This window comes from Akebia trifoliata, chromosome 2 (assembly GCF_017979445.1).
Source record: "Akebia trifoliata isolate Shusen 1 chromosome 2, ASM1797944v1, whole genome shotgun sequence".
Lineage (NCBI taxonomy): Eukaryota > Viridiplantae > Streptophyta > Magnoliopsida > Ranunculales > Lardizabalaceae > Akebia > Akebia trifoliata.
In genome coordinates, this window is record NC_141376.1 from 29,431,619 (window position 1) to 29,450,709 (window position 19,091).

At 36.2% G+C, this 19,091-nt stretch overlaps 1 long non-coding RNA gene across 7 annotated transcripts; it reads right to left on the reverse strand.

Annotated features, from left to right (window-relative positions):
- Positions 1-11,757: 11,757 nt before the first annotated feature.
- Positions 11,758-17,139, reverse strand: LOC147410072 (uncharacterized). Of its 7 annotated transcripts, none has more exons than XR_015175600.1 (5): positions 16,988-17,139; positions 16,465-16,572; positions 14,131-16,366; positions 13,663-13,705; positions 11,767-12,425 (listed from the first exon to the last, which is right to left on the reverse strand). It is a non-coding gene; the product is annotated as an uncharacterized LOC147410072 (long non-coding RNA). The 7 variants fall into 7 exon arrangements; XR_015175597.1 differs by having other exon boundaries at positions 13,638-13,705; XR_015175598.1 differs by having other exon boundaries at positions 11,767-12,428; positions 13,638-13,705.
- Positions 17,140-19,091: the final 1,952 nt, after the last annotated feature.

Consider the following 19,091-nt stretch of genomic DNA (forward strand, 5'->3'; position numbering starts at 1 on the left):
TGGTGCATGTGCTTACTCAATAATTGATGGTAGTAGGATCAGCAATCAATTATTAAGGGTAATTCTATTGGCACCCCGAATATTACTTAATACACCTCAACTAAATTAAATAAATAAGGTGAGTAGATTAATTCTCATTTTAAGAGAGAACAACATCAACACTAAGTTGTCGGAGTAAATGATTGTCGATGGTTCATGTTCTCTCTTATGGATTTTTAAAGAAACAAATCAGTGTACAATTTTTATTAGTGTATTATGGGAAAATTCTGTTATGGAAATTTATGCTAGTTATGATTCTAAATAGTGTGTTAGTTTTAACTGGATATGATTAAATAATTTAAATAATTGGAATGTAACAAGTAAAAGTTGGTTTGCCAAGAGAAGTTCACGCCACTCGATTGGATTTAAAGTTCACTAGATTTAACAAATTTTATGAGTCAACTCCATAATAATCAGTTCAACTTGTTAACAGAGCTGACTGAGTTGTGAAATCACCAAAATCAGGTCATGAGATAAGATTAAAGCCCTTATATTAGTTTTAATCAATTACAAGTTTGAAAATAGTTTTAATACTTTATAATTAACAGTTGTGTATTTTTTTAAATAATCATTAAAGAGAAATTTACCAACTCATGAAGAAGAGATCTCCAAATTACCATGACAGTACATAATCCAAAATAGTTACCAAATCGTGGTTATTACTCTGGTGGTGATTTTTCTTTTAAGCATCTCCAATTAAACCTTACATCTTGAAATATGGAGATCGTTTTGCAAAATTAAACTCCAATAATCTTCAATTTTGCCAGAGATCTCTATATCACTATTCGCTTTCTCTAATTTCCTTTTCTTTCCATTCAACGTTTTAAATGTTTTCTGTCCTTCAAAATTTTCAAAACAATCCACCAACATATTTTAAAATCCTTTTTATGTCAAAAGTTCAAAATTTTAAATCAACCCACCAACAAAAGTAAAGCAGATGTTTTTTTTAAGATGTCTTTTTTTAAAGGGGCTGGTTAGAGTTCAACACTGTCTAAACTTTGTCGAAGATGCTGTTTTGAAGAGATTTTTTTGAACGGGTTGGTTAGAGATCCCCTAAAATGATAATATAGTAGGGGTAAAAATGGTTTTTCACCAAATTAATATTAGGGGCATTCATGGTATTTATAAAAAAGTGAAATAATTATTTTTTTTTAACTAACTTTGTAAATAGTTTGGAATGTGTACTTTCCTATTAAATAAGATATCATTTCACAACATGTTTAGGGTAACCCACCCTTAAGTATAACTGTAAACTCAGTTCGATTTTTATCGGAGGAGTCGGTGCATTTTCAATTTGAGTTGACAAATTGGTTATTCACCTAAAAAATTCAATTGAGTCAACCAAGTTTTGTTTTGAATCCATTTAAGATCCTCCAAACTTTGGGAGGAACCTTGGTATCCTCAAAAATGAGTTCCTTGATGAATTGCACTATGATTCTAGAGTGGGGCCTAATTCTAATGTTGATGCCCTTATCAGTGGAGGGGAGCGAAGGACTGAAAACTCTCAACTGGTTGAAGGACTGGAGGGTTGTTGACAACGCAGTCTGTTGCCTTTGTAGAGATTAGGAAGAAGACTTGAACCACTTGTTTATTAAGTGTATATTCGTGTGCGATCAGTCTAGGCAGGGCTATTGAGAAGATGTTTGGACTATTGGCAACCTGGGAGCTGATGTAAAAATCATTGTAAAAGAATTCATGAAACATTTGGATCTCCAAACGTCTAAGCATAAGGCCGAAGCCCACGGATCTCAAGGGGCGACGAAATAAGAATAATCCGAGAAGATCGACTCTTGAATGGAAACATTGAGATCTTCAAGATCAATTTCTTTGCAATTGAGTTTTCATTTTTAAACCCGATTCATTCGTTTACCTTGATTGTTAGACATTTTTACTATTTTTGCAATTACTTGCAATTACTTGGTGTGTGAATCAAAGTTTCTGATACCTAATTGTTCAGTATTCTTTTGAGAATTAAGGACCAATTGGAAAATTGTTATTCGCATTGCATCAAGAGCCTACCTTGAAAATATTTTAATTATTAGTTTCAAAATTTTGAATTTTAGGATTAGAAAATTATCATTTTACCCTCAAATAGGACTTTTGCGTTGAAATGTTATTTTTTTATGTTTTGGGATGTTTTGAAATTAATTTTTCGTAAGAAATTCAATGAGAGTATCGATTTGTATCACTTATGAGTTTTTGACATGAAATGATTATGGACCCTATGAGGGCGTTTTCGTAATTTTGTCGAATTTGATAGAAATTTGCGAAATAGTTTGTTTGATTTAAATTCATTGTCTTATGTATTTAAAAGGATTTTCCTAAGCATAATGTAGGCTCTAGAGATGTTTTAATGTCTAGGGTATTTTAGTAATTTAATCATTTTTTTAATGATTTTTCTCCTGAAGTTTCTTTTTGTCCCAAGAACTAGTTATGCTTATTTATTTGTAGGGTTGGTCAATATATATATTGGTAGGCTATTACTGATATACTCAGTTGAGTTGACTATTATAATTTGCCCCCCTGGAAGAAAATCCTAGCTCCCCCTGGTTCAAACCCCCATAATCGCTATTTCATTTGCTAATCACTAACTCTTTATCTATCAATAAACAAAAACGACTCTGCAGGAAGCATTCTTTGTATGATGGGTTTTATGTTTCTTTTTAAGGCTTCTCTTATGAGGATTGTTTGTATCATGGGTTTTATGTTTCTTTTTAAACAAAATCCCAGCCAAGAGGTGGCATATCTGAGCCGATTATTTGGTCTTGGCAATGCATAGTAGGGAAGTTGAGTCCTCTCAGAACTAAGAACCTATGATTTGTCACATAGTTCTCAAGTGTTGTGTACTATCTTTGTTGTGTATAATTTTAAAATGTTTCATTTATTTGTTACCCTTGCTTTTTAAGACTTACATTACATACTACCATTGGATTCAATGTAAATTTTACATTTGTAGTTTTTTATCAATCAAGTCTGCTGCTTAATAAATACTGAAGATATGTTTACTACATGTGATTTCCATTATGAATGTCCAATTGATAGGCCATATCTGATATTGTACACACTTACCAGACTTGCATTGTCTTATCAATTGCATTAGTAATTTATTAACTTGAACTATTACTTATGAAATGAAGCCATTTAAAATGGCTTATGTTGGTTATGTCTTCTATTCTTGTATGTGGAGGGTTGTTGTGGATTCAACCCGGATCTTTTGAGATCCGTTAACGACCCGCATGACCTGTTTAATGGGTAATGTGTGGGGTTTCCCCATCATTACCGGGGGTCCGGGGGCGAAGCCCCCAGGCAAAATATTGGGCCCATTTGGTTTGGTTTTGGATCCAACCCATTTAGCCTCTTTGTAACCCTAAGTATATAAAGGGTAAGAGATGAAACCCTAAAGGGAGTGTGAAAGATACGAGAGACAGAGAGAAATTGTAACTGCGTTCTTCTTTGGTTGATATAGTGAAATCGTCGTTTTCGCCCGTGGACGTAGGTCGATTCTTTGATCGAACCACGTATATTTTGTGTTGTGTGAGATTTTTGTGTTCTTGCTTGATTTATACTTCGGATCATAGGGTTAAGTCTAACAAACTGGTATCAGAGCTATGGCTACGAAGTATGATGTTGAGAAGTTCGATGGAAGGAACGATTTTAATCTATGGCGGGTTTGGATGAAAGCTTTGCTCGTTCAGCAAGGTTTATCGAAGGCGTTGTTGGGAAGCGATAATTTGCCTGAATCGTTGAAACCAGAACAGAAAGAGGAGATCATGGAGAAGGCACACAGTGCGATTCTGTTGTCTTTGAGGAATGAGGTCCTGCGCGAGGTTGGTGATTCAGACACGGCAGATCTACTATGGACAAAGTTGGAAACTCGATACATGATAAAATCTCTCACAAATCGGTGGTATCTAAAGAAACGATTTTACACCCTGCGGATGCGAGAAGGTACTTCTATCCCTGATCATCTTGATGAATATAATAGTATTCTTATGGATTTAAAGAATGTTGGTGTTAAAATTGATAAAGAAGATCAGGCAATACTTTTGGTTTGTTCCTTACCACCCTCATATGAAAATTTTGTTGATACCCTAATGTATGGAAAAACTACTGTTTTGGTTGAGGATATTAAGTCTGCTTTGAATTCTAAGGAATTGAAGAAGAAAGTAGATGGAATTACAGAAAGCTCAGGCGAAGGTTTGTTTGTTAGGGGGAGATCAAATCATAAAGGGAACCATAACGGAAAAAGACGATTTAGATCAAAATCAAATACTAGAAAGTTAAAGTGTTTCAATTGTCATCAAGAAGGACACTTTAAAAGAGATTGTCCGGAACGTAAAGGGAAGGGAAAACAAAATTATAATGACCATGATGCTGGTGATGCAGCAGTGGCAGATGGAAATAGTGATAACGGTGATGTACTTTCAGTTTCTACAAATTTCTCCAGTGAGGAATGGATTCTTGATTCGGCGTGCACTTATCATATATGTCTCAATAAAGACTGGTTCACAACCTATCGACCTTTTGATGGGGGTGAAGTTCTTATGGGAAATAATGCTGCTTGTAAGGTAGTGGGGATAGGCACAGTTCGGGTGAAGATGTTTGACGGTATTGTGAGGACATTATCAGATGCCAGGCACGTTCCAGATTTGAAGAAAAATTTGATTTCTTTGGGTATGCTAGATTCAAATAGTTGTTGTTACAAGGCAGGGGATGGAGTAATTCGGGTTTCTAAGGGTGCTCTAGTGGTAATGAAAGGGCTGAAGAAAAATGGATTGTATGTGCTGCAAGGACAAACAATTACAGGTACGGCATCGGTATCAACAACAGATTTAGACACCACCAGATTGTGGCATATGCGCCTCGGGCATATGAGTGAGAGAGGGATGACAGTATTGAGCAAACAGGGATTGCTTGATGGAAAGAAAATTGGAAAATTGGACTTTTGTGAGCATTGTGTCTTTGGGAAGCAGTGCAGAGTAAAGTTCAGTACGGGTATTCACAGAACTAAGGGTACTGTGGATTATATCCATTCTGATTTATGGGATCCATCTCCGGTTGCATCACATGGTGGAAGCAGATACATGTTGACGTTCATAGATGATTTTTCGAGGAAAGTCTGGATATTTATTTTGAAGAGCAAAGATGAAGTTTTTCTCAAATTCAAGCAGTGGAAGACATTGATAGAAAAACAAACTGGAAAATAGATCAAGAGATTGAGGACTGATAACGGTTTGGAATTTTGCTCTGGAGAATTCGATGAGTTCTGTAAGAATGAGGGTATTGTGCGGCATCACACACTACGGAAGACACCACAACAGAATGGGGTTGCAGAACGAATGAACAGGACTTTATTGGAAAGGGCGCGGTGCATGCAATCAAATTCTGGTTTGCCAAAGCAGTTTTGGGCTGAAGCTGTTAACACAGTTGTTATCTGGTGAACAGGTCTCCTAATAGTGCCATTGAGTTCAAAACTCCAGATGAGGTGTGGTCGGGGTCTCCTGCTACATATTCTGGGTTGAGGATATTTGGGTGTCCGGCATATGCTCACGTAAACGATGGTAAGCTTGAACCGAGGGCAAAGAAATGCATTTTTCTTGGATATCAAGCTGGAGTGAAAGGTTACAGATTGTGGTGTCCAGATGCGATAGGGAAAAAGTTTCTTATCAGTAGGGATGTAACATTCGATGAGTCTGTTATGTTCAGTGCGAAGGAGATACTCGATACTGAGAGACCTCGTGGTGTCATTGAACAGGTGGAGCTAGAGGCTTCTATTTTGAAAAATAATAGTACAGATGATTTAGATCAAGAGGATGAAGAACCACAACAAGATCCTATTATTGAGGACGAGGTTCAGTTACAACAATACAGTTTGGCTAGAGACAAACAAAGGAGGCAGCTTAGACCACCTCAGAGATTTGCTCATGCAGATTTGGTGGCTTATGCACTTAGTGTGGTAGAAACTATGGATTATGAGGAGCCATCTACCTATCAGGAGACCATTACATGTGAGGAGTCAACACAGTGGTGTGTTGCCATGAGTGAGGAGATCGAGTCTCTTTACAAGAACCAAACATGGGAGATTGTTGAGAAGCCAAAGAGTCAGAAGATTATGGGATGCAAATGGGTCTTCAAGATGCTAGGTTCAAAGCAAGATTGGTGGCAAAGGGGTATACGCAGCGGGAAGGTGTGGATTTCACCGAGGTATTCTCGCCTGTGGTAAAACATACTTCTATCAGGGTGCTCCTTGCTATGGTTGCCTTATACAATTTAGAGCTTGAACAACTTGATGTAATGACTACTTTTCTACATGGTGAGTTAGAAGAACAGATTTATATGCATCAACCAGAGGGATTCATTATTCAAGGGAAGGAAGATCGTGCGTGTTTGCTGAAAAAGTCTTTATATGGCCTGAAGCAGTCCCCTAAACAGTGGTATAAGAGGTTTGATACCTTTATGGTAGGAAACAACTATACCAGAAGTAAGTATGACAGTTGTGTTTATCATCGGAGGCTCACAGATGGTTCGTTTATGTACTTACTATTATATGTAGATGATATGTTGATTGCATGCAGAGATACATCTGAGATTAGGAGGCTGAAAGCTCAACTCAGTAGTGAGTTTGAGATGAAAGACTTAGGGGCTGCAAAGAAGATTTTGGGTATGGAGATTCATAGGGACAGAAAAGTAGGTAGATTGTATGTATCACAAAGGAAATACATTGAGAGGGTGTTGGATCGCTTTGGGATGCAAGAATCTAAATCTGTGAGTACTCCTCTAGCAGCTCACTTTAGACTCTCAGCTCAGATGTCCCGGCAGACAGAGGAGGAGGTGGAGCACATGTCTCATGTTCCTTATGCTAGTGCTGTTGGCAGTCTTATGTATGCCATGGTTTGTACTAGGCCTGACATTTCACATGCACTTAGTGTAGTCAGCAGATACATGGATAAACCTGGGAAGATCCATTGGCAAGCAGTTAAATGGATACTTAAAGGGTACTGCAGGAGTTGGTTTGTTATATGATAGAAGCAGTGACACTTCTGATAGTGTTGTTGGGTATGTTGATTCGGATTATGCTGGTGATTTAGACAGGAGGAGATCTTTGACGGGTTATGTTTTTACTCTTTGCGGTAGCACTATCAGTTGGAAGGCAACTTTGCAGTCAACAGTTGCATTGTCTACCACAGAGGCAGAGTATATGGCAGCTACAGAGGCAGTGAAGGAGGCAATATGGTTGCAGGGCTTGGTTACTAATTTGGGTTTGGAACAAGGTGTTACTACAATATTTTGTGACAGCCAAAGTGCCATACATCTAACAAAAAATCATATGTATCACGAGAGGACCAAGCATATTGATGTTAGACTGCACTTCATTCGAGATGTGGTTGCTCAGGGTGCTATTGTACTGAAAAAGATTGATACAGCGAAGAATCCAGCAAATTTAATGACTAAGGTCATCCCAAGTATCAAGTTTAGGGGCAACCTGAACTTGATAGGTGTTTGCAGTTCTTGAGGCCCTAGTGGGGTAAGGCGAAAGCGGTTTCTTTGTTTAGAATTGAAGCCAAGGTGGAGATTTGTTGGTTATATCTTCTATTCTTGTATGTGGAGGGTTGTTGTGGATTCAACCCGGATCTTTTGAGATCCGTTAATGACCCGCATGACCTGTTTAATGGGTAATGTGTGGGGTTTTCCCATCATTACCGGGAGTCCGGGGGCGAAGCCCCCAGGCAAAATATTGGGCCCATTTGGTTTGGTTTTGGATCCGACCCATTTAACCTCTTTGTAACCCTAAGTATATAAAGGGTAAGAGATGAAACCCTAAAGGGAGTGTGAAAGATACGAGAGACAGAGAGAAATTGTAACTGCGTTCTTCTTTGGTTGATATAGTGAACTCGCCGTTTTCGCCCGTGGACGTAGGTCGATTCTTTGACCGAACCACGTATATTTTGTGTCGTGTGAGATTCTTGTGTTCTTGCTTGATTTATACTTCGGATCATAGGGTTAAGTCTAACAGCTTAAAATCAATATGCCACTGTTAGTCTATTATCTGAAATATTGATCATGAAATTGTTCCATTTAAAAAAAAAAGTGTGTGGGGTGGGGGGCTGGTTGTTTTTCTGAGTCTAGACTTGATTGTCTTGGCATCTTAGCTCTCTAACTTGCAAATAACTTTTGTTACACAGCCGAGAGAAAAGGCTTATTGCCAAGTCTAGGTCATGCCCAGTATTTGGTATCTACCTTGCCCAAGTTAGGACTTGAGACCCACTTCTGCAACCTTGGTTTCTTGGCCAAGTTTTATCCATATAGTCCAAATCTCTAGAAAAATCTGTAAACATATTTTCATCAATTTTTTTAATAAACATATGGGCCCATTAACTTTATAAATGCTTGGCCCCCTTTTTGGTGAGCTGGCTTACATTCTAAAACTTAGCATCATTGTTGACTTCTAGGATTCAAGTAGATGGTTTCTAACTATTGGATTAAAGCATTTTTGGGGTATGTAAATCATCAGGTAGAATTATAAATCAGTCTGACTTTTTAGTTTTCATTTGTGAAGGGTAAGCCAGTTAGCCCAAAAGATTGTAGTGGGGCATTTTGGGATTTCTGTCGACATTTTCAGTGTAGTCCAACTCTTGGGCTCGGGTCTTGAGTGCATATTGAACAATAACAATCTTTTCTATAATTTAATTTGCTTGACATTAACATTTTGTCGTCTCTAGTGGTTCCTATATTTTGCTCATTTTGATTATTTCATTTTCTAGTTCACAGTGTTGAATTTTAATCATGCAATTCTGCAAACAGCTCGTAAAGCTTATTCTCCAAGCTGGTACAAGGAGGTTCATATGCAGAAGTTCTAGACAATTTGAGTCCTATTGGGGATTTCTGTGTGATTGACCTTGAGAGGGAAGGTCAATCAAGGTCAATGTCAGGTGGTAACAATTCTCTTGGCTATGTGATCGAGATCAATAAGGTTACGACACGTCTATTGATGGCTAAGGATTTGAGCGGATCAATGAAGGATATCCTTGCCTAGTTGCTATGTGCATTTGCGATGGATGTACAGTTGAAGGGAAGTATTTGTAGCAGGAGATCACAGATGGAGATGTTGAAATCCAACAACACTACTGATTTTTTTCTTTTTCCTTTTGGTTTGATCTTTATGATTATCTTATGATGCTTGAATGGTCAATGTGGAGGATATTTTTCAAAAAAGGCAACATGTGGCAATCTCAAGGAATTTTACCCAAACGACTAGAAGAGCCAACTTTCATTTAACTGAGCATCCGAATGACCAGATTAACCGACTTGAATTTAACCGAGCCCCAAGGGTGTGAAGCTTGATACAAATCCCATAAAATATGGAGTATAACTACTCTCGTGGAAATCAAGGCAAGCCCGTAAAATGGCGTAATCGCTCAGAGGGGAATCATGGAGAAAATATGAGAATATCTAGGGAGAAAACTCCTATAAATATGAAGGTGAAACACACCGAAATGTATGCAATTTCTCTCTAAAAAATCTCTATTCTACCTCTTATACTAAAATCCGGACTTGGACGTAGGAGTGGTGTTGTTGCAAGCCCACCCAGGAACACAGGAAGGTGAGAGATCTTTGATTAGGGAGACTCATGAGATAGTGCAATTTTTTGCATCTACAGTCATCATCGATAGTTTTGGTTCCAGGTTCATTACAATCTTGGTTCGATTATCTGCACTTTGTTATTTGGAAGTTATGCTCTTGGATTCAACCAGAGAAAATGAGTCTTTATTTGAAAACTCTATCCAAGGTATTAAATTTTGATTTCAATGTCTATTTTGGTCATCTTGAAAATGAAAATATTTGATGGAAATATTTCCAACAATGTTGAAATCAAATACATTTCAAGAAATGATGGGCTCACCTCGTGACATAAACAATAAAAAAATAAAAATAAAAATCAAGAAATGATGAAAATGTTGAGGAGGTTTTCATTGGAAGTATGGTAAATGATAAAACAAACATGAAATCATACTCATAAGCCATCAAAATACAATTAAAACAGTCATACGAATTGTGAAAATTAAGATTAGTAGTGCTTTGCTACATGTTGGCATAAGTACGGAAGAGTTTAACACCTGAAACAACAACATGCCTCGTGGAAATAAAAATCATAATGTCGCATTGACTACAAATTCTTTAATATGTGATAAATTTGGGGTTCCAATCACTACAAAATTTGAGGTTTTTAGCGGTGGCCAATTTGAGTTCTATTCGATTTTTTATTGCAAAAATCCAATCTAAAATTCGGTCAAGAATTCGAAAAATGAAAATATGAGGCAAATCCCTTCATACGTGTACTATATATCTCATTTCAAAAGTTCAAAAACCAAAAGTTCAGTAATGTGATAGTGACGATGAAATTGGTGATGGTGGTGATAATTAAGGCATTGAGGTTATTGTTTTATTGGTTTATAAAAGAAAATCAAAGTCAAGGGAGAAATCATCTCTTTGAAAAATCAAGGTATAATCTCAAATAAATATAGAGATAATGTCATTACTTTTTTAAAGATAAAAAGGATATTTATCACCTAAAAATATGGATTCTTCCAAAATTTTGAAATATAACCACTTTAAAGTCAACTTGTGTCTTTAAATGATAGAGGGAGAGCTTCTGTCTTCTAAGATAAAATGATCCCGATCCCCTCTCAATGAGAGAGGCTCTTGTATTTATAGACTTAAAAGTAATTTAATTTTCCAATTATACCACAACTTAAAGAATTTTAATTGATTTATTGAAAATGTTAAATTTGTCTAAATCCAATTTTAAGGATTTTATGAATCATTATTGGGCCGAACTCATTTATTTGGATGTATGGCCCAATATTTAATGTGAATCACTTGATTTTTATTTAGATCATGGGCTTTATTTGCGAAAGTCCAAATCCAAACTATATGTGGCCCGTCCCAATCAATGGCCCCAATTTAAACTTATGGGCCCAATTTTAATTTAAGGGACTTTCATTAATTTAGAAAACAACGGGGACCTGTTTAAATTTTGATGCCTAGAGTCCCACACACCATTATTTCAAACCTCACTAAGAGGAAGAAGATCATTTTCATTCGGAAACTGCACAGCAAGATCTCCATTACCTAACCAATAGTGGAAAAGAAAAGAGATATTATTTTCTTTACCCACCACAAAACGCATATTAGCCAAAAAAATTGCGAGAACCTTTTGATAAGTATCAAAATATTCATATTTTATCGATATTTATTATGACACTTAATAGACTTGCCGACCCTAACGCTCGTATTTGTACGTGTAATCTTACATTTAATTCAATCGAGGTCTTACATGCATTTTTAGTTTAATCATAGTATAAATTGCGTAAATAAATGATAATTGAAAATTCTAACCTTTTGTGTATTTTTGTAGATTATTGATTAAAGATTAACGACATCCGAAGTCGGAAGATGAATGTGACAAAGTCAAGAAGCAAAACCGAATATGTTCATTTCACTTTCATTGCTGTTATTATTCACCTTAGATTCTAGTATAAAATCGTGAACATTTCTATTCATTAAAATTACTGCATACTTGTTTTTGAAGTCAAATCTAGGCCGTTCTGCCTACATTTTTTTTTTCTAAATGATGAAAAAAATAATATAAAAATTAAACAAAGGCAAACAGAAAATTTAAGTATAATTAGACAAATTGTATATCAACATTTTGGATAATTTTTACAGTTATAGACATTGCAAAAAAAAAAAAAAAACTATAGAAACCTTATCAATGAAATATCATATGTGGCAAGTCTATCTAGTCTATGACAGACAACAAATCCTGTAAATCCCTGTCCTTGTTAAGTTACCTTCCTTTTTTCAGTTTGACTATTTGTTTGTGTTCCTTTGCGTTTGTCTAAAAGAAGTGAATAATCATTCCCCACGACTAATTGACTGTGAGAGAGACCAATTTGTCCATAACAAAATATAATTAAACTAAATCATAGACTCTGATTTGTAACATATTCAATGTAGGTCGCTAAATTGGTGTCCAACCCTATGTTCACAACAATTTACCCAAAGAGACTGATCAGATGGGGAAGGCGCAATTATGATTATAAGAGGGTCATGGGTTGAATTGGGGCATGATACGTGGGCATGTGACACCCAGGAGCAGAGGTGGGTAATACAACGCTCAACACCTTAATTGTGTAAAAGAAGCATTAACACAAACTGGTAAACATGATTCACATTTAAGGGCGGTGTAACCATCATCATTATAATATTAAAAAAAGACATATCGTCTCTTTACCAATCTATAAATCCTAATCATTTGTACTCAAGATGCCAACCATCTCAACTGCATATATTGCTTTTGCAGTGTCACCATGCATGAAAATCTCCTGCTAAACATGTACAAAGCAGTTAGACAAAATAGTAAAATTTTCAAATTAATTAAACCCATTATTCATCAAGATGTTGAAATATTCTATATGTTTTTTGAACTACGCTTACAACATCACAGCATCTAATTATATTGAAGGCAATAGACGGTAAATATTTTTTTCTTCTTCTAATCCTTTAACTATTTTCAAGTGTTGTCTTATGCGCTATATCTTTTGAATTGTCATTTGGATTTCTTATACTATACTTTAACAATATATTTAATTAATTTTGAAGGGTGTTAATTGGATTACAAATCTAACGTCTGACATCTTCATCAAGTTTTCTCTGACATTTAGGGTGGACTATTAAAACCTAGAAATGGTCCCAAATTTATATTGGTCCAATTTGTTTGCCATTATGAACATGGTGCTTTCGATGCAGTGATACTTGTTGCAAGGGCTTTTCTTGTTGTTCGATACATGTTTAATCATTTTTATCACACCTTATACCAACTCTTTTGGTAACCAACATGAATATTTTTTTTTCCAATCAACTCTATTTAAAGTCTTAAGAAGAGTACATTTTAGGAAATTAATGGGAAAACTCACATATTGCAAACTTACATTGATAGTTTCTCTTCTTAGAATTTCAAACTTAGAAACTGTTTATTTGTAATAATTTACTTAGAAATTGAGAGTGGTTATCATACTAACAGATTTCTTTTTGGTTCATTGGTTTATTTATTTTTAACTTTGTTTAATTGTATGGAAGATGACCTGTTAACTGTAGGAAATAACTTTTTTTCTTTCTAATAATTCGAAGAGAAAACGTTATTTTTTCTATAAAATATTTTAAACCACAACATGAACCATCATCATCAAAGACTTATCCAAAATTTGGGGCAGGATACAACATGAATGGAAAGTTACTTGCTTATGTCAAAACATGTAAGAAAAATTCAAATATTGGCTTCCTAGCTTCATGACATGATACAAGGGATCTATCAAGTTCTTTTCAGCATACTCTATCAAAGTACATCCCATGGAATCTATTTAAAGTCTAACTGAATATAGAATATAGGGGTGATTTAGAAATGACAACTGCTATTGCCACACCAACTTTTACTAATGCCTCACCAATTCTTATGTAAATCACCAAAGAATTGCACATAGCTGGTGTAGCATTAGTAAAGGTTGCTATGACAATAGCAACTCTCTTTAGAAATTCACCTTATTTGAGAGAGAAACCTCTTACTTCTTGAGGGAACCTCAAACTCATTCCTACAAATTCCCGTTTTCTGTTCAAGAGAAATCAAATGAGGTCATAGTCAAGTATACAAAAATTATAAGATATAAAATAATCAGTTGAATTAAATCAAAACCAAGCATTCACTAAATATATTCAAGTAAAATACACTTTGGATCTTCCTTTTCCCTCCTCCTTTATCTGAGCTTGGGACTGGCAATGTAAAACATTTAATTTTACGTCGGCAGAGTTAAAAAGGGGTTAGGTAACAATAAAATAACAATTATTAGTTAAACAATATCAGAAGAAAAAAATATATTATATAAGTTAAGAAAAAAACAGGTAAACAAGTCTAAAGTAATGAAACTAAATGTATCTAGGTACCTCTCAAAGTCCCTGACTAGGAGGATGACAAAAGCAAGTAAAGAAGTCTAAGGTAGTGGAACTAAATGTATCTAGGTGCCTCTTTCAAAGTACCTGACTAGGAGGATGGCCATCAGGAAACTTGTTTCAAAAGAACTGAGTTATTTGCTCTTGCACCTCACTTTGGATTTCTCTCTACAAATGCATCTCATTTTATAGCTCAGTAATCCTTTCCTCATGGTGCCTATCATGATTTGCTATGTGTTGAGTATCTCGAGGAAATTCAAATAGCTATAAAAAAGCCTAAGACAAATGGAAGGCCACTTTGCATTGGCGTCATTTGGCAGTCAAGTTCGCTGAAGCTTTGGAGACCAAAGAGTTCTTTCCGAAGTAGTATCACTAGTAAGAGTGCGCAAATCCTTTATATGTATAGGTTGTTATTTGGGTATTTGTGTTTGTTTTCCTTGTCGTTTTGGTTGTGGTGTCATTATGTGGGTAGTTGTCGGCTGAGAACACCTTGGCCATAAAAATAAAAGAACGTAGAGGACAGTGGGAGGGATGATGGTGTTGGTATAGTGGAATGTATGAAGGAGGGACATAAAGGCCAAAACAGTAGCACAGGTAGAGAAAAACCAAAGAAAAATAAAAGTAGGGCTCGAAAAAGGAATCCTAGAATCAAACATGAGGATCGAAATCGATGTAGAAGAGTAGTAGAGCACCAAACGACACGAAAACCCCCAAAAATCATTGTAGGAAAATGAAAGAAAGCGAGCGGAACACCCCCGAAAATAGCGATCATAAGCTCAATATTTTGAAAAGTTTGACCCCCCGAATAATGATTTTGTGATCGCTATGTATGGATCATGAAGTCGCTATAAAATAGCATTCAGAGATCGCTGTAACACTTAGCAAAATTTCAAGGAAATAGAAATCAAAGGAAAAAAGCAATTCGACAACATAACAACCATGGAGATAACGATTAGAGAGGCAAAAATAGCTATCAGATGGATGAAAAAAAGCGATCGCAGGGATAGCGATAAAAGAGACAAAAGTAACGACCACAGATATATCGATCAGACAGTAAGACTTAGAAAATTTTGAAGGAAAACATAGCGATTAGGGGGGATAGCGACCAACCATGATAGCGATTGAGGAGTCCCAGAAAAAGCGGTGTTATAAAATAGCGAACAAGGCTGAAAAACTTAGGAAATTTCAAAGCATTCAAGATAGCGATCAAAGGGTCCAAACTTAGAAAATTTTGGATTTTTCTCGAAATTTTGCCAATCACTAATAAAATAAAACCTGGAAACCCAGTAAAGAAAACAGTCCCCTTGTGAGTGATTAGTAATCTGATGGCAATATTGATGATGATGTCTTAGTTCACCGAAATATCTTGTAATGGCTGTGCAAATCTGAAATAGCACCCAAACTAAAGAAAACCACCAAGGCAAGAGCCAAGGGAGGTCCAGCACAAGAGCCACTCAGAGTTCGTCCAAAAGTCAGATAACTAAACAGTCACCCAGAGAGCCAAGACCACAATACTGGGATGTGGTCACCATAGAGTATTGCCAAGAAATAGGGCAGGAATTGGTAAATCGATCAGCCATACAAAGGGACCCAGCAAATGAATTCCTCGGTTTGCGATCAGTACTTCGATTTCAAGGCTCTACTGTAGATAAAATTGAGAGGAGACCAATCAGCTTCCTGAGGGAGGAAGAAGATTATGATTTCTTCCCAGAGATCGACTACTATTACTGCTGGGAATCCGCTTAATGGGCATCATGGGTGAAAAGGGTTTTCAGTGACGATAAGAAATGAAAGAGGCTTGAAGAGCTAGGGTTCGTGGCTGCAGTGGAGATTTTGATGCACGATGTGTACCCCAACAAGTCTCTAATGACAATGCTCACAGAACTTTGGAACCCAGATACTCACACTTTTATCATTACGACTGTTGAGCATGCTTTCACAGTAGAAGATGCAGTGAGGTTAGCGAAGTTACCGGTTGGAAGGTATGAGAAGGTTAGCAGAAGGCATAAAGTTCATTCACAGGAAGCTTTACATGAAGAACTGGCGGGAGAAATATAATGGATATCTCTTTGAGGAAACTCATTTTGTAGCTTTCTTGGTATATTTCTGCTTAGTCTTTTTGAACCGTCTATACCAGCAAGGTGCATCAGCTCAACAATTTTCAATGTAGTGACAAGAATTCTGGCAGAGAAGGACGTCTATATGTAGCCCAAATATATCAAGGGTTGGACAATTATCATAAGGAGATGGCAAGTCGGGGATCTCAGAGAATGGTAGAGAATAAACAAAGCCCAAGTAGAAGATGTATGAGCCATTTTGGGTGCTGCAAAATTAAACCCATAACACCAACAATGAGAATGAATTCTCTAGTGCACTTTTAAGGTAATTGAAATGAATCTTGAACAAGGTTGAAGGAGATACCTCATGAGCGTTGTGGCAAAACAAATTACAAGCCATGCTCTTCATATAACCCTTGTTACAGGTTCATGCTTTGCCTTCATTTCCTCCCAACACCAAATCAACTTCCTTCTAATCAAATAATCAACAAAACAACAAATTAAAGTGTGAAATAAAGAAAAAAAATTTTCAATTTCGAGAGAAAAAAAATAAAAACAAACCCTAGATGCTAAATGTGAGAAATTAATCATACCATCTCTTCTTTCTCGACATTCTTAAGTAGAAACCAACGTATTCTACTCTTTAAAAAGAATCTAATTGATCAATCTGAGTTTTTTCGAAATTCTGGCAAAAATAAGATGAATCTAGACATTTGATACCTCCAAATCTATGAAGATGAAGGGGTGTATTAATAACTATAAGATTGGAATTTCTACTCCTATTAGTAATAGAATAATCAATCATTTGGAAATTGAAGAAAGACCAAAATAAATTAGAGAAAAACACAATTTTCCGTAATCAGAGAGGGAGAGAAAGTAACCCTAACCTTCTTGGACTTCCTCTTCTGGTATTCGTTCGCCAAAATCCAATCAACAGAAGAATGAGAGAAAGATGTGATCGAGATCGGGGAAGAAAGAGAGGGAGAGAGACTAGAGAGAGAGAGAGAAATTTTGAAGCCTTTAAAACGTTGCTCCTTTGATTTTTTTAATTAACATATTCGATGACTGTATCCCAAATGGTTTCAAAACTCATCCGAGACCGAGCCATATCGCCCGAGTCATCTCTGACAAGACGGACGGACAAATGAAATTTTCGAACAGATAAAGAACCCCACATTCAGTTTTCATTTTTTTGAACGCGATGTCTCAAACATTTTGAAAAACTCTTCCGAGACGACTCAGTATCTAGCACGGACAAGAAAAGATGTGAACCGAATTTTAAAATCATGATTATTCCCAACGAATGGTTTCAATTACTTGGGATTGTCGTTTGTGTTGGTCGAATATCTTGCATTTTCACGTAATGGTAGATTTACACCAAACCATTGGCAAACTGAATAAAACATGTAATAGCGGTAGAGAATCCTATAAAAAGTTCTTGAAATCTCTCCCATTTAATAAATTTTATCAAAGAAAAGGAGAAAGAAATAGGAGGTGAAGGAAAATATGTGCACGAAATCCCTCATATTAAATAATTTGATACACAAAAGAATAGGAAGACACCGGAAAGTGGAAACAAATATGTGCTTTAATTTGGTCTTCAACAAATGATCTAGTAAGTATGTGAGATGAGGAACTTCTCTTTCTTTTTTGATAACCGGATATCCCCGTATATACAGATCGGGCCTGTATCTAGGCTTTGCCCAATCCATAGACCATGGTCTTGATAAAGGACTTGTCCAGGGGCACATGCAACGCCCGCACATCACACACACCAGGTAAGTGGGGGTGTGCTCTCACGGGTTGCCCCTGAGAAATTAATGCTCATATTGGGTATCGAACTCACGACCTACAAGCATTATGCACTTATCGGTCCGAAATTGCATTGAGCCAACCACTCGGGGTTTATAAAGAACTTCTCTTATAAACAATTGTTGAATAGATATTAGGTGTTATAGACCCTCATTTGATAAAACCATGAGTTGGGGTCAATCACATATTTCTAAAATAAAATTCAGAAAGTGGAGGTATTTGCAATCTTCATAATCATCCTCTACTAATGATACCAACTCTTTACACTAGGAAACAAACAAAAAAAAATTGAGATCTTCTAAGTTCTTGTACAACCCACTAGGTATTACCTTTAGAATTTGACAATCACTCATTTTCAAGAGCCTTCAACACAAGACTTATGACCCAAATATCTCACATTATCCATTTCCACTTTAAGATGTCTCTTTAGGATAGGTGGATGCCAAAGAGGAGGGAGGGTTTCGCATGAATTACAATATTGTAACTCATCATTCACCAATTTGGAGAATGATGGATTCCCTATCCAATTTGGAAATCTTTCACCATTATAGCCCTTGATACTTAGCATTATGAGATTGGAATGAGATTGGTGCCTTTTAAGTACTTCATTCGCAAAACTCGCTTTGTGATTGTCACTATAATCATCACCCCATCCCATGTAACGTTTCTTTCAAATTCACTTTATTTTGGAGCTCAAAAATATGCAATTCATCTCTGAGGTTGATCAATCTCTTTGGTTTTCCTATCTCATGTCCACTCTCTTATCAACATTGAACTTTCACAGTGTTCGTAGACATGTTAATCCTCCAATTCACTCTAGTATCCAACGAATGTTTGCAGTCCAAAAATCAAGATGGTGTAGATTAATCAAGTTTCGTGTGTCCTTGGGTAACTCAACTAACCAGTAACACTTACTAGGGTCTAACATCTACAAGTTATAAAGGCTGCTCGTTCATTCATGCAATCTTTGTATATTTGTAGAAAATACGGTAAGGTACAGTAGGTGTTTCACATTGCCAATGAGTCACACAATTGTTTGATTTCTATAGCACACACATCCAACACATGAAATAATTTTGTTTCTTGGAATTGATTATTAGGGATGCTTCCAGTTTCAATTCTTGGGCATACTAGTAAAGTGTGCATCCTTTGCATTTAAGAAATTCCTTAAAGATTGTT